This window comes from Diabrotica virgifera, chromosome 6 (genome assembly GCF_917563875.1).
Source record: "Diabrotica virgifera virgifera chromosome 6, PGI_DIABVI_V3a".
Classification (NCBI taxonomy): Eukaryota; Metazoa; Arthropoda; class Insecta; order Coleoptera; family Chrysomelidae; genus Diabrotica; species Diabrotica virgifera.
Genome location: NC_065448.1, coordinates 112,316,846 through 112,330,178, shown reverse-complemented (window position 1 = coordinate 112,330,178; position 13,333 = coordinate 112,316,846). Strand labels below are relative to the sequence as shown.

At 33.5% G+C, this 13,333-nt stretch overlaps 1 non-coding gene across 1 annotated transcript; it reads right to left on the bottom strand.

Annotated features, from left to right (window-relative positions):
- Nucleotides 1–7,784: 7,784 nt before the first annotated feature.
- On the bottom strand, nucleotides 7,785–7,856 carry Trnas-gga (transfer RNA serine (anticodon GGA)). Its single transcript has one exon. It is a non-coding gene; the product is annotated as a tRNA-Ser (tRNA).
- Nucleotides 7,857–13,333: the final 5,477 nt, after the last annotated feature.

Genomic DNA, 13,333 nt, shown 5'->3' with positions numbered 1-13,333 from the left:
AAGAGATTTTTTATTGAAAATAAACATGTGGTATTTTTATGGCAGGAGCATCTTACAAAAAAATTATAGTAAAATTTTGACACCCCATAAAAATTTTATGGAGGTTTTGTTCCTTTAAACCCCCCCAAACTTTTGTGTTCGTTCCAATTAAATTATTATTGTGGTACTATTAGTTAAACACAACGTTTTTAAAACTTTTTCGCATCCTAGTACTTTTTCGAAAAGTCAGTTTTTATTGAGATATTTTAAATATTAGTCAAATCCACCACATATTTGTATAATATTGTTAAGTACGATTATGAAGACTTTGTAATCGTATGAAAATTTTTTATTTATAATTTACATTTTTAGGCATATTTTGAACCATATTAAAAAAGAAGCCACATCTTGATAAAAGGTGCCTTATCGAAGAAATACTAAGAGACAAAACAGTTTTAAAAACATTGTGTTTAACTAATGGTACCGCAGTAATAGTTTAATTGGAACGTACACAAACATTTGGGGGGTCTAAAGGAACAAACCCCCATAAAATTTTTATGTAAACATATTAAAAAGGAAGCCGCAACTCGATAAAAACTGCCTTATCGAAAAAATACTAAGAGGCAAAAAAGTTTTTAAAACAGTGAGTTTAACTAATGGTACCACAATAATAATTTAATTGGGTTGTATACAAAAGTTTGGGGGGTTTAAGGGAACAAAACCCCCATAAAATTTTTATGGGATGCAAAAATTTCACTATAATTTTTCTTTAAGATGTTCCTGTCATAAGAATGATACATGTCCATTTTCAATAAAAAATCTCTAATAGTTTTCGATATATTGGAAAAATTCGATTTTCATTTTGTAACTTCAAAGGGCTATAACTTTTTTTATGTGCACATTTGTATTAAGGTAAGTTAGGTCCAATCGATCTATTTTTGGTCCCATAATATGTGATTTAATTTATGACCTGTATTTTTGTTACGCCCTGTATAACTAATATGTACGTTTTACAATAAAAGTTAGATCAAATATTATTTAAAAAATTGAAAAAAAATTGTTTAAACAAATTTGATGGTGTATATAACAATTAGTTTATTTAAATAACGCATATTCGTAATGTACGTAAAAAGTACATACAAATTAAAAAAAGAAACAACGAAATAAATAATCGAGAACCAGAGATACAGTTAACAGCTCCTTCCCCCCTCTCATCGCTATCCCAAGTTTCAACGCCGGCCGATTTTAAGGGCCACAGTTTTAAGCTTTGTGGACGATTTCCTTGAAGGGAAATCTTTTGTATACTTGGTACGTTAAAACTTTGAAGTATGATCTTTCAAATACGGCTAATTTTATTTCTTAATTGTTATAAACAAAGCTGCTGTGAATTAAAAAAGAAGGGGGCTAACTTTGTCCCTAATTGTCGTAGGACAATTGTTTTTTTTTCTGAATGTGTATAAAAATTTTGTCTTTCTAAATATAGAAAAATAATTTTTCTACGGTTAACGGTTAAAAAGTTATTCTAATTGTTTATAAGCAAAAAGTCGACATGGTTTTGCAAAATAATTTTACACTATTTATAATTATTTTTTGTAATTTTTTTTAAATTAAGTTAATAGCATAAATCTTCTTCTTTCACAAACCGTCCGAAGTATTACTGTAACCTCACCGTTTTCTGACTTATAGTGTTACAAAAAAAATTAATTTGGGGAAAAACAAATTAAATAACTTTTAAACAATTTGACCAATTGCTTTGAAATTTGAAATATAATTTAAGCACCAGAAGTCTCATCATTTCGTGGAATAAGAAAGTTCTAACTTAATTTTTACATAAGTTATGAACATTAATATAATCTCAAAATTTATGATTTATTTTGCAATTTTCTAAGCAACAAATAAGGATAGACATATGCAGCGAACGCCATATTGAAGTTTTTTATATGATTTATCAGCTTCTTACTCTCAAATTTGTTTAAAGTGTTTCACTTTTTAGTAATAGACGAAAAAGGCGAAAATTTAGCGTTTTTTGATTTTCATTTGTTTATAACTATGTATATCATCAAAATCGGCTGCAGGAAACATATAGGTTATTAATATAGATGTCCACACTACTCAAAAAATTTGGTTTGGGCCTGGAAGGGGATGTGTCACGAGAAAATCTTATTTCTCTGGACTATAGAACTAACAGGCATAAACGGAGAAAACTGGATAATATTAGCCGTATACGGACCAAGTGAAGACGAGAATTCAGCAATAAAAGATAAATTTTGGGATGAACTAACAAGAATTACAGAAGAATGCAAAGGAAGAATATTAATTGCTGGAGACTTCAACAGCAGAGTTGGTAAACAAGATCACAAATATAACACAGTAATAGGTACACATGGGGAAGATACGAGGAACAATAACGGCAAGAGATTGCTTGAATACTGTCAACTACATAATCTAATAATAACAAACACACCCTTGGAACATAAAAGTATCCACAAATACACACGGGAAGTTATAAGCAGAGGAGAAAAATCAATAATCGATTATGTAATAGTGGAAAAAGCCTATAGGGCAAACATTACCGACACCAAAGTACGAAGAGGTGCAGAAATCAATAGTGATCACCATCTGGTGGTAACAAAAATTAAACACCAAATTTTGAAGAACGAGGAGCAGAAATTAAATAAAGAAAGAAAAGTAGAATTTGAATCAATAAGATCTTACAAGTTGACAGAAGAAAATGTGAGAACTAAAGATGAAGAAATAATAAATCGAGAAATTGAAAAAGGCTATTAATAATGAGAGATGCAGATGTGGATCAGTTATGGAATAGTATAAAAGAAATTATTATTGACGCATCCAAGGAGACCTGCGGCGTAAGTAGAACAACTAGCAACAGGAAACAGACATCATGGTGGAATGAACAAATTAAATCAGAAACAAAGGAAAAGAAAAGAAAATGGAAAATATACCTTTCAAACAAAACAACTGAAACGTATGAAAAACATAAAGAACAACGAAAAATAGTAAAAAATATGATAAAAGATGCAAAAGAAGAAAGTTGGAAACAATTCGGGGAAAAACTAGAATCAGATAGTAAAAGTAACCAAAAGCTGTTTTATAAGACCATGAAAACCTTAAGAAGGAAAAAAAATACAGTTCAATTGACAATTAGAGACGAAACAGGAAACATTTTGACACAGGAAGAAGAAATAATGGAAAGATGGAAAAGGTATTTTCAAGAATTATTATCAACTGAAAATGAAACACCACATTATACCATTAACGTGACAAATACAAGAGAAACCATAGAAGAAACCCAAGACACTGCAATAACATGGGAATAATTTACACAAGTATTGGCAAAAATGAAAAATGGAAAGTCACCAGGGCATGATAAAATAACAACTGAGATGCTAAAATATATGGGAGTACAAGGACCAACACATATTATTACAATTAATAAACAAGATATGGAAAGCTGAAAGAATACCAGAAGAATGGAAGATCTCGCTGATACTACCGATATTTAAATCAGGAGATAAAAAAGAATGCAAAAACTATAGAGGCATAATGCTCTTATGCTCGGCGATTAAACTGTACGAACAAATATTACAAGAAAAGCTGACAAAGATAATCGATACAACATTAGCAGAAACGCAAAGTGGCTTTAGAAAAGGAAGAAGTGTGCAAGATCACATCTTCACTATTAAACAGATCATTGAGAAAACGAAACTCAGAAGAGGAAAAGCATATTTTGCGTTTATCAACTTACAAAAAGCGTTTGATCTTGTTCCTCGGCAAAAAGTATGGTCGCTCCTGGAACAAAAAGGAATAGCAACCAAACTAAGGAAAAATATCGAATGTCTATACAAAAATACGACGAATTGTGTTATAACTAGAAACCTCAAGTCAGAAAATTTTATAACAAAAGATGGCCTAAGACAGGGAGGAGGACTAAGCCCAACATTGTTTACGTTGTTTATGGACGAAATAATTAAAAAATGTAGTCAGAAAACAAAACACCTATTTGTAGGATACAAAAACTTACAACCGATCGAAATATCAGAATGTGCTTTTGCAGATGACATCGTTATAATGGCAGCAAAAGAAAAGGACCTACAAGAAAACTTACAAACGTGGAGTGAAATATTAGAAGAAAGTGGCATGAAACTAAACCTAACAAAAACAAAAGTGATGGTAATAGCAGAAACTAAAGAAAACGTGAGTATACAGATCAATGGTATACAAAGACAACAAGTTGAATGCTTCGAATACCTAGGTGTAAATATTGAAGATTCAGGTAAACAAGGTTTAGAAATTGATAAACGTATAGAGAAAGCAATAAATTCATATTATGCAATGAACACAACTTTTATAGGAAAAAAGGAAATAGCGCAAAGTACAAAAATGAAAGTATTTAAGGCAATATATAGACCCATACTCACCTTCGGTTGTGAATCGTGGACTTTAACAGAGAGGCAGAAGAGCAGACTACAAGCGACGGAAATGAAGTACCTAAGAAGAGCGAGAGGAATCACAAGACTTGACGGGGTAAGAAATGAGCAGATAAGGGAGGATCTGGAGGTGGAATCAATCTTAGAATTCGTAGAAAAAAGACAAATCAGCTGGTGGGGATATTTACAAAGACTAGATGATAGGAGACCGGTAAAAATGATTTGGGAAGTGAAAGTAAATATCAAGAGGAAGAGAGGAAGACCAAGAGAAACATGTGACCAAGCTATTGGAAAAGTCGCGGTTTTTATTATTTTTTTTTTGTGGCGCTCATGATGGAGATAGTGCACCAAAATTTGGGAGTAAGTAGGTTATGACGTAACTAAGTAAAATCTTCAGGGGCGGAACGCTGTTTGGGGTACAAAGGGATGGTAGGCAGGGGTGAGTATAAAAATATATGGGGGTTTTTTTTCCGTTCGTGATCGAGATAGGGCACCAAAATTTGGGAATAAGTAGATCATGACATTACTAAGTAAAATCTCCAGGGGCGGAACGTTGCGTGGGGGACAAATATTGTGCCGGGTTACAAAAAAAATAATACACACTGTGACTTTGACCCCTTAAAACTACCCTCATCCCCAACTCTGGTTTCCGGCTCTGGGATTTTACTTAGCTAAGTCATGGTCTACTTATTCCCAAATTTTGGTGCACTATCTCAATCTAGCACGTCGCAAAAACTCCTTATATTTTTTATATTCACAATTACCCCCACCCCTTTATCGGCCACGCAGCGTTCCACCCCTGGAGGTTGTACTTAGTTACCTCATGACCTACTTATTCCCAAATTTTGGTGCACTATCTCGATAATGAGCGTCACAAAAAAACTAGTAAAAACGGCGATTTTCACCCCTTATAGCAACCCTCAGGCCCAACTCTGATTTCCGGCTCTGAGGATTTTACTTAGTTATGTCTTGGTCTACTTATTCCCAAATTTTGGTGCACTCTGTCAATCACGAACATCGCAAAAAAAACCCCTTATATTTTTTGTATTCACCCTTGCCCCACCCCTTTGTCGGCCACGCGGAGTGCCACCCCTGGAGATTTTACTTAGTTAGGTCATGACCTACTTATTCCCTAATTTTGATGCACTCTCTCGATCATGAGCGTCACAAAAAAAAATAATAAAAACGGCGACTTTGACCCCTTGTAACTACCCTCATCCCCAACTCTGGTTTCCGGCTCTGGGGATTTTACTTAGCTAAGTCATGGTCTACTTATTCCCAAATTTTGGTGCACTATCTCCATCTAGCACGTCGCAAAAAACCCCTTATATTTTTTATAATCACAATTACCCCCACCCCTTTATCGGCCACGCAACGTTCCACCCCTGGAGGTTGTACTTAGTTACCTCATGACCTACTTATTCCCAAATTTTGGTGCACTATCTCGATAATGAGCGTCACAAAAAAAAATAATAAAAACGGCGATTTTCACCCCTTATAGCAACCCTCAGGCCCAACTCTGATTTCCGGCTCTGAGGATTTTACTTAGTTATGTCTTGGTCTACTTATTCCCAAATTTTGGTGCACTCTGTCAATCACGAACATCGCAAAAAAACCCCTTATATTTTTTGTATTCACACCTGCCCCACCCCTTTGTCGGCCACGCGGAGTGGCTCCCCTGGAGATTTTACTTAGTTAGGTCATGACCTACTTATTCCCAAATTTTGGTGCACTCTCTCGATCATGAGCGTCACAAAAAAAAAAATAATAAAAACGGCGAATTTGACCCCTTGTAACTATCCTCATCCCCAACTCTGGTTTCCGGCTCTGGGGATTTTACTTAGTAATGTCATGATCTACTTATTCCCAAATTTTGGCCTACTATCTCCATCAAGAACGTCGCAAAAAACTCTTTATATTTTTTATATTCACCCCTACCCCCACCCCTTTGTCGGCCACGCAGCATTCCGCCCCTAGAGATTTTACTTAGTTACGTCATGACCTACTTATTCCCAAATTTTTGTGCACTCTCTCAATCATAAGCGTCATAAAAAAAATAATAAAATCCGCGACTTTGAACCCTTATAACTACCCTCGGCCCCAACTCTGGTTTCCGGAACCGGAAAACATTTTTTTTATTTCGCATAAAGTAAAAATCAATTGAAGACCGTAAAGTAAATGTAAATAAAAACAGTTTAATTAGTACAAATTTTTTATTCTAAAATTAACGTTATTTCTACCATGATCTTAGACGTCTCGCATTCACTCATGTCACTACGGAATTGTCAAAGGTTGCTTCAAATCCCACATTTTTGACTTTTTTTGCAACAATTAAATATTAAAATTTGAAATTATTGAGTTATTAACTCTAAATTGTAGATGATTAAGGGATTTTTCCTTTAATCTGAGAGGATGAGCTGGCCAAAATACCCATGTAGGTAGAGGCTAATAAACCAAAGAAGAAGAAGACATACATAACCTGATAAAACTGAGTTTGAAGGAACGTCATACTGTCATACGTAGAATTAGAATTATGACCGAAGTTAACTAGTTGACGTTTAAAGGTATAAAGGTGGAAACTATCCATAATGGTAATGTAAATTATAAGTTAATACCGATAAAATCCCACCTCCAGTAGTTTCATTTCTTTTTATCTCACAACTTAATACATTTTCCATCTTTTGAGCTATTTTGCCGGTTATTAGCGCGCTCATCACTGTATATTTAAATTACATTAAACTTGAACTTTATAAATTATGTGTCATTAATTTTAAGAAAATGACAAGAATTAGAAAAAAAAATGACTTCAAAACACTTGCCAATTTGCAATATTATGCAACCCATATTACATCAGTCTTAAACCCGCGATATACAGTGAGAGGCAAAATTATGGAATATATTCATTTGTTACAGAATTGGCGACTTTGAAGAAAAATTCGGGACAAAAACCCCGCAAAACTGATTAGGTTAGTTAGAATGACTTAGAACTGGGCAGGTCACTTAGCTAGAACACAAGATGGACGGTGGACACGAAGAATCATGGATTAACTGATCGATGATGATTGAAAACAATAATCAGGATACCTATATATAGCCGAGTTAAAACGATCGGATCCATCTTTAACAGTGAGCAGCAATGTCTGGCCTTCATTGATGATCTTACGGTTCTAACAAAAACAAAAAAGAATGTGTGTGTACTTTGTACGCACGTAACAAGTTATACTTCTTTTATATGATTTCAACGAAACAATATTATACTTTCGAACAGTTTATTTATATTTTATTTAAAGATTAAACTAATTTTTACTTAATAGTACTTTCCAAAAATTTTTATTAAAACAATACCAAAAATTAAATAAAAAACACCCGGATTCGAACCGGGGACCTCTTGATCTCCAGTCGAACGCTCTACCACTGAGCTATACTCCTTTTGTTTGTGCGGGTGCGGACTACAAGATTTCTCAGACATAGTGTGAAATAGGCCATAAGTCAGTGAAGTATGAAAATACTTTAAATATTAGTTATTATCTTATTCCCGAGGTAGACAAATCCAAAGATACAAAAATTGTAGTAAATACATATATTTACTAAAAACACTAATATATTCTTTCCACACCTTTTTTGGACTAATATATACCTAACTTAAAACATTTAGCAACGAAATCCATACTGTCTGTGTGCGCATTCGCGCAGAATAATAAAAATTCACTCTCAATCGCGTCTAAAAAAGTATAACTTCAAAAAATAATTAAGAAATGTTATGAAAAGATAAGAAAACGAGGTAAAATATTTTGGCCTAGAAATAAACCAGGAAAAGTCAAACTACATGATACCTACTCGGAAATACTGAGCAAAAAGAAGAGATATAGTTTACTTTCATATCTAATACGGGCGCCCATATAAAAATTTCTAGGGGGGGCAAACGTGAAGATGTTGCACATTATATTTTGTATATTTCTGTGGTTAGTTATTCTGTGCTTTGGATAACCATATTATATAATTTAAAGGCCCATGGGTATTGGCGCCCATGGAACCAATGGAATATAATTTCGAGAGAGTGGTCCACAGAGAATGGAAACTGAATGCCAGATTGGCAAAGGGAAATAAAAAGATGGGAAGCCTAAGATCACTGATAAAATCCAGATATGTATCGAGAAAAACAAAGCTGAAGATATAATATATTAAACGGTAATAAGACCCACAGTGACGTATGGTAGCGAAGTATGGACAATGAAAGAACCAAATACAAAGAAATTGGAAATATGGGAAAGAAAAATGCTCAAAGCTATACAGGGTGAGTCATGAGGAACTGTACATACTCATACCTCGTATAGAGGCTCCTATGGGGAATAACAAATGACCACTAAAAAGTGTCTGCACCCATTGTTTAATAATATACAGGTCGAGTTTCGCATTTTGACAGAAATTTGTATTCGTCATCATTTTTGATCCGTCAGATCGATGTGTCTCTTATTTTGGTAAATCGTTACACTATTACCACCTAATCAACTGATTTATTCAGACTAGAAAAAATCAGGTCCGGCTTTAAAAAAATTAGTTCGTTTGGGTCTTAGAAAAAATTTCACCCTGTATACGCTTTTGAAAACTCTAATATGAATTTTACAAATTAGACAAATAGGAAATTAAAATGGCATATTTATTTTTCCCCCACACGATTACTTAATTTTTTATAAAAAAATCAAATTTGACTATGAATTAAAAGTTTGGTAAAGTGAACCATAGATTTAAAAAAATTAACTTATATTACAAAAATTAATTTTTTTTTAACAAATATTTAATTTATGTCACCACCCAATCAACTGATTTATTCAAACTAGAAAAAAATCAGGCCCGGATTTAAAAAATTAGTTCGTTTGGGTCTTAGAAAAAATTTCACCCTGTATAAGCTTTTTGAAAACTCTAATATAAATTTTACAAATTAGACAAATAGGCAATTAAAAGGGCATATTTGTTTTTTTTCCTTACACAATTACTTAATTTTTTATTAAAAAAATCACATTTGTCAAAATCGGAATAAATGAAATCACGGTTTAACTCGCTACAACTCAGTTCCATTTTAATATTTTTTTTTCTGAAATTTTTACAGTACATATCTCTTACCATTGTGAAGACTATGAAAATTGTTGTAGACTTTCAGTCTTCTTCTCGTAAAAGTTATGAATTTTTAAAAATAAAAGGTGCAGATTCGTGAATTGCAAAGTTAAATCGCAAAAATTAAGTGAAAAAATTTAAAATTTATCTATTTTGGTAGGGGAGCGAAGTATGCTAAATGTGCAGTCACTCGAGCGCTTTGAGGACCTATTGAGTTGTGAAGAGTAGGTCCTAAAACCAAAAAAAGTTAAGCAAAGTTTTCCATTTTAGTGGGCGCTTGCCATTTTTTATTTTATTTTCCATTTCCAATAATCGTTTTTTCCGATTATAGCGCCATCTATCCATAATTTGAAAAAATGTTTCGAATAAAAGTTGCTTATTTTTACGTAAAGAATAAAAATCTGGAATAAAAATTTGGGGTTCCTATTTAAGATTTTAAAGTAACCTTCCACCCCACATCCGTGGGGGGTGGTGTTTGGTACCATTCGATAGATTTTTCAAAAATATTGATTAAGTGTATTTTGCAGTTTTCCGATCTAATCTTTATTTTGAAAAATATCGCGGGATTTGTATTTCAAATCTCTCCTTTAACGTTCATTTCGCGAATTATTTGCTTTTCTTTGTGAAACTTTTTAACTCACCCATTTCGTTACGCCCCGCTCAAATCGTCAGATTTTTGAAATATACAATGTTTTGCATGTCCTTAACGTACCTTATCTTAATCTGACAATTTCGAGCATTTATAAGGATAGATTTTTTTTCAGGCCCCCCTTAACGAACTCCTCTGTGTTAAGAGCTAATATATGGTAGAGGTACATCTGCAGGGCACCAGGTTTCTCCCATATGATAATCTGACGCGCTCGAGTAACTGCAAAAATCCCCGCTTGGGCTCCCCTACCATTTGATCACGTCTATATTAAACTATAGAGTCCAAGGAGAAGTGTTATGGGGACTTTTAGATATAGACGGGTTATATAAATAAAAATGGTGAAACTTTTTTAATTAGAAGAAAAACGTTGTTTAATTTTTTTTTATTTTTATGGTAAAATTGCGATTTTGACAAATTTGATTTTTTAATAAAAAATTAAGTAATCGTATGGGGAAAAATAAATATGCCATTTTAATTGCCTATTTGTCTAATTTGTAAAATTCATATTAGAGTTTTCAAAAAGCGTATACAGGGTGAAATTTTTTCTATGACCCAAACGAACGAATTTTTTAAAGCCGGACCTGATGTTTTTCTGGTTTGAATAAATCAGTTAATTGGGTGGTAACACAAATTAAATATTTGTTTAAAAAAATTAATTTTTGTAATAAAAGTTAATTTTTTTAAATCTATGGTTCACTTTACCAAACTATTAATTCATAGTCAAATTTGATTTTTTTATAAAAAATTAAGTAATCGTGTGGGGAAAAAATAGATATTTGGTACAAAACCTATCAGTCTTTCAACCTTAAAAATAGATATGCCATTTTAATTGCCTATTTGTCTAATTTGTAAAATTCATATTAGAGTTTTCAAAAAGCGTAGACAGAGTGAAATTTTTTCTAAGACCCAAACGAACTAATTTTTTAAAGCCGGATCTGATTTTTTTCTAGTTTGAATAAATCAGTTGATTAGGTGGTAATAGTGTAACGATTGACCAAAATAAGAGACACATCGATCTGACCGTTCAAAAATTACGACGAATACAAATTTCTGTCAAAATCCGAAACTTGCCCTGTATATTATTAAACAATGGGAGCAGACATCTTTTAATGGTCATTTGTTATTCCCCATAGGGGCCTCTATAATACGAGGTAGGAGTATGTACAGTTCCTCATGACTCACCCTGTATACGCAGGCAAAAACACGGTGGACGGTTGAGTGCGACGAACAAACAGGAAGCTGCAGGGAACAAACTAGGGAAATGTATAAGGGACCATGCATCAGTCGCTTCATAAAGGCACAAAGAGTGAGATGGATGGGACACTTGATGAGAATGGAAATGAAGGGGATGTCAAAGATGATCCTGAAACGGGGCCCAATCACGAAGAGAAGGAAAGGAAGACCCAGACAAAGTTGGTTTGACAGCGTACAGGAAGATCGCAGAAATGAGGGAAGTATTAGTTGAGAAGAAAGAGCAAAAACAGGGATGAATGGAATAGAATAGTAAATCAATTTAGTAGACAAGGGACATGATTGAATAAGAAGCCAACCCACGTGATACAAGTTTTGTAATATATTATAAAGTCACTATAGGTAGGTATAATTAGGTTGGTACACTTACGTTAGGAGAGCAAAGTATGCTAAAATTTACAATTTTAGTGGGGACTAAAGTAACCCCCTCGACTAAAGTAGCCACTTCCGTGGGGTGGGGAATACCTCTCGTGTTTGGTACCATTCGATAGATTTTTCAAAAATATTGAATAAGTGTATTTTTCAGTTTTTCGATCTGATGTTTATTTGGCGAAATATCGCGGGATTTTTGTATTTAAAATTTTAAATTTACCCCCCATCCCTCTCCATGGATGTCATGTTTGGTATCTTTCAAAAGATTGCTGAAAAATATTGAACACGAGCGTAGTTTTTAGTTTTTGGATCTGACGTTCATTTCACGAAATATTCGCTTTTTTTTGTGAAACGTTTTGACTCGCCCATTTCCGTACGCCCCGCTCAAATCGTCAGATTTTTGAAATATTATACACTCTTTTGTATTGTATGTACTTAAATTACCTTAATCTGACAATTTCGAATATTTTTAAGGATAGATTCCTTTTTCGGTCCCCCCTGAACGAACTCCGCTGTGTTAAGAGCCAATATATGGTAGAGGTACATCTACAGGGTACCACGTTTCTCCCAATATGATAATATGACGCGCTTGAGTAACTGCAAAAATCCCCGCTTGGGCTACCCTTCCATTACCTAGGAAAACTTATAACAGAAAATAATGACTACACTGCAGAAATTAAAGTCGGAATCGAAAATGCACGTTCTAATTTTATGAAAATGAAAAAGGTTCTATGTAGCAAAGATTTAACCTTAGCTCTTAAAGTACGCCTAACAAAATGTTACGTATACAGTGTACTATACTATGGAGTGGAATCATGGACGTTAAATCTAGAGACTGAGACGACTTAACGCCTTTGAAATTTACACCTATAGAACAATTATGAGGGTTTCGTGGGCAGATAAAATTACGAATAATGAAGTACTGAGAAGAATAAAGTAAAGAAAAGGAAGTTGAACTTACAATTAAAGAAAGAAATCTACAGTATCTCGGACATGTGATGCGGGGCGAAAAGTATGGCATCCTGAAATGTATGCAAATAATCCTATCTCATAATGCAAAGAAAGATAGACGGCATAAGAAGCATCGGAAGAACACGAATTTCATGTCTGAAGAACCTGAGAGAATGGTTTGGATGCAGCTCAAAACAACTATTTAGAGCTACTGTCTCAAAAATTAAAATAGCAATGATGATTGCCAACCTCCGTAGTGGAGATGGAACCTGAAGAAGAAGAAGATTATATTAATTGTATTTTTACCCCTAGGCCTTCATCAAGACCTTTTAAGCTTTGTAAATAAATAAATACTGAAACTACCTACAATAAAAAAATTATTAGAATTTTGGTTTGTCTATTACTTTTTAATTTTACTTAAAATCAACTTAGTGTTCGGTTAATTTTTGCAGGGCAGTGTTTTACAATATCTACTTATATCAGCCACAGTTTTTATGCTTACGAATTCTTGTATAGAGCCATAGTAGGTGTGTATCAGCTATCTATGAGTAAGTAAACAACTTTTTATTTT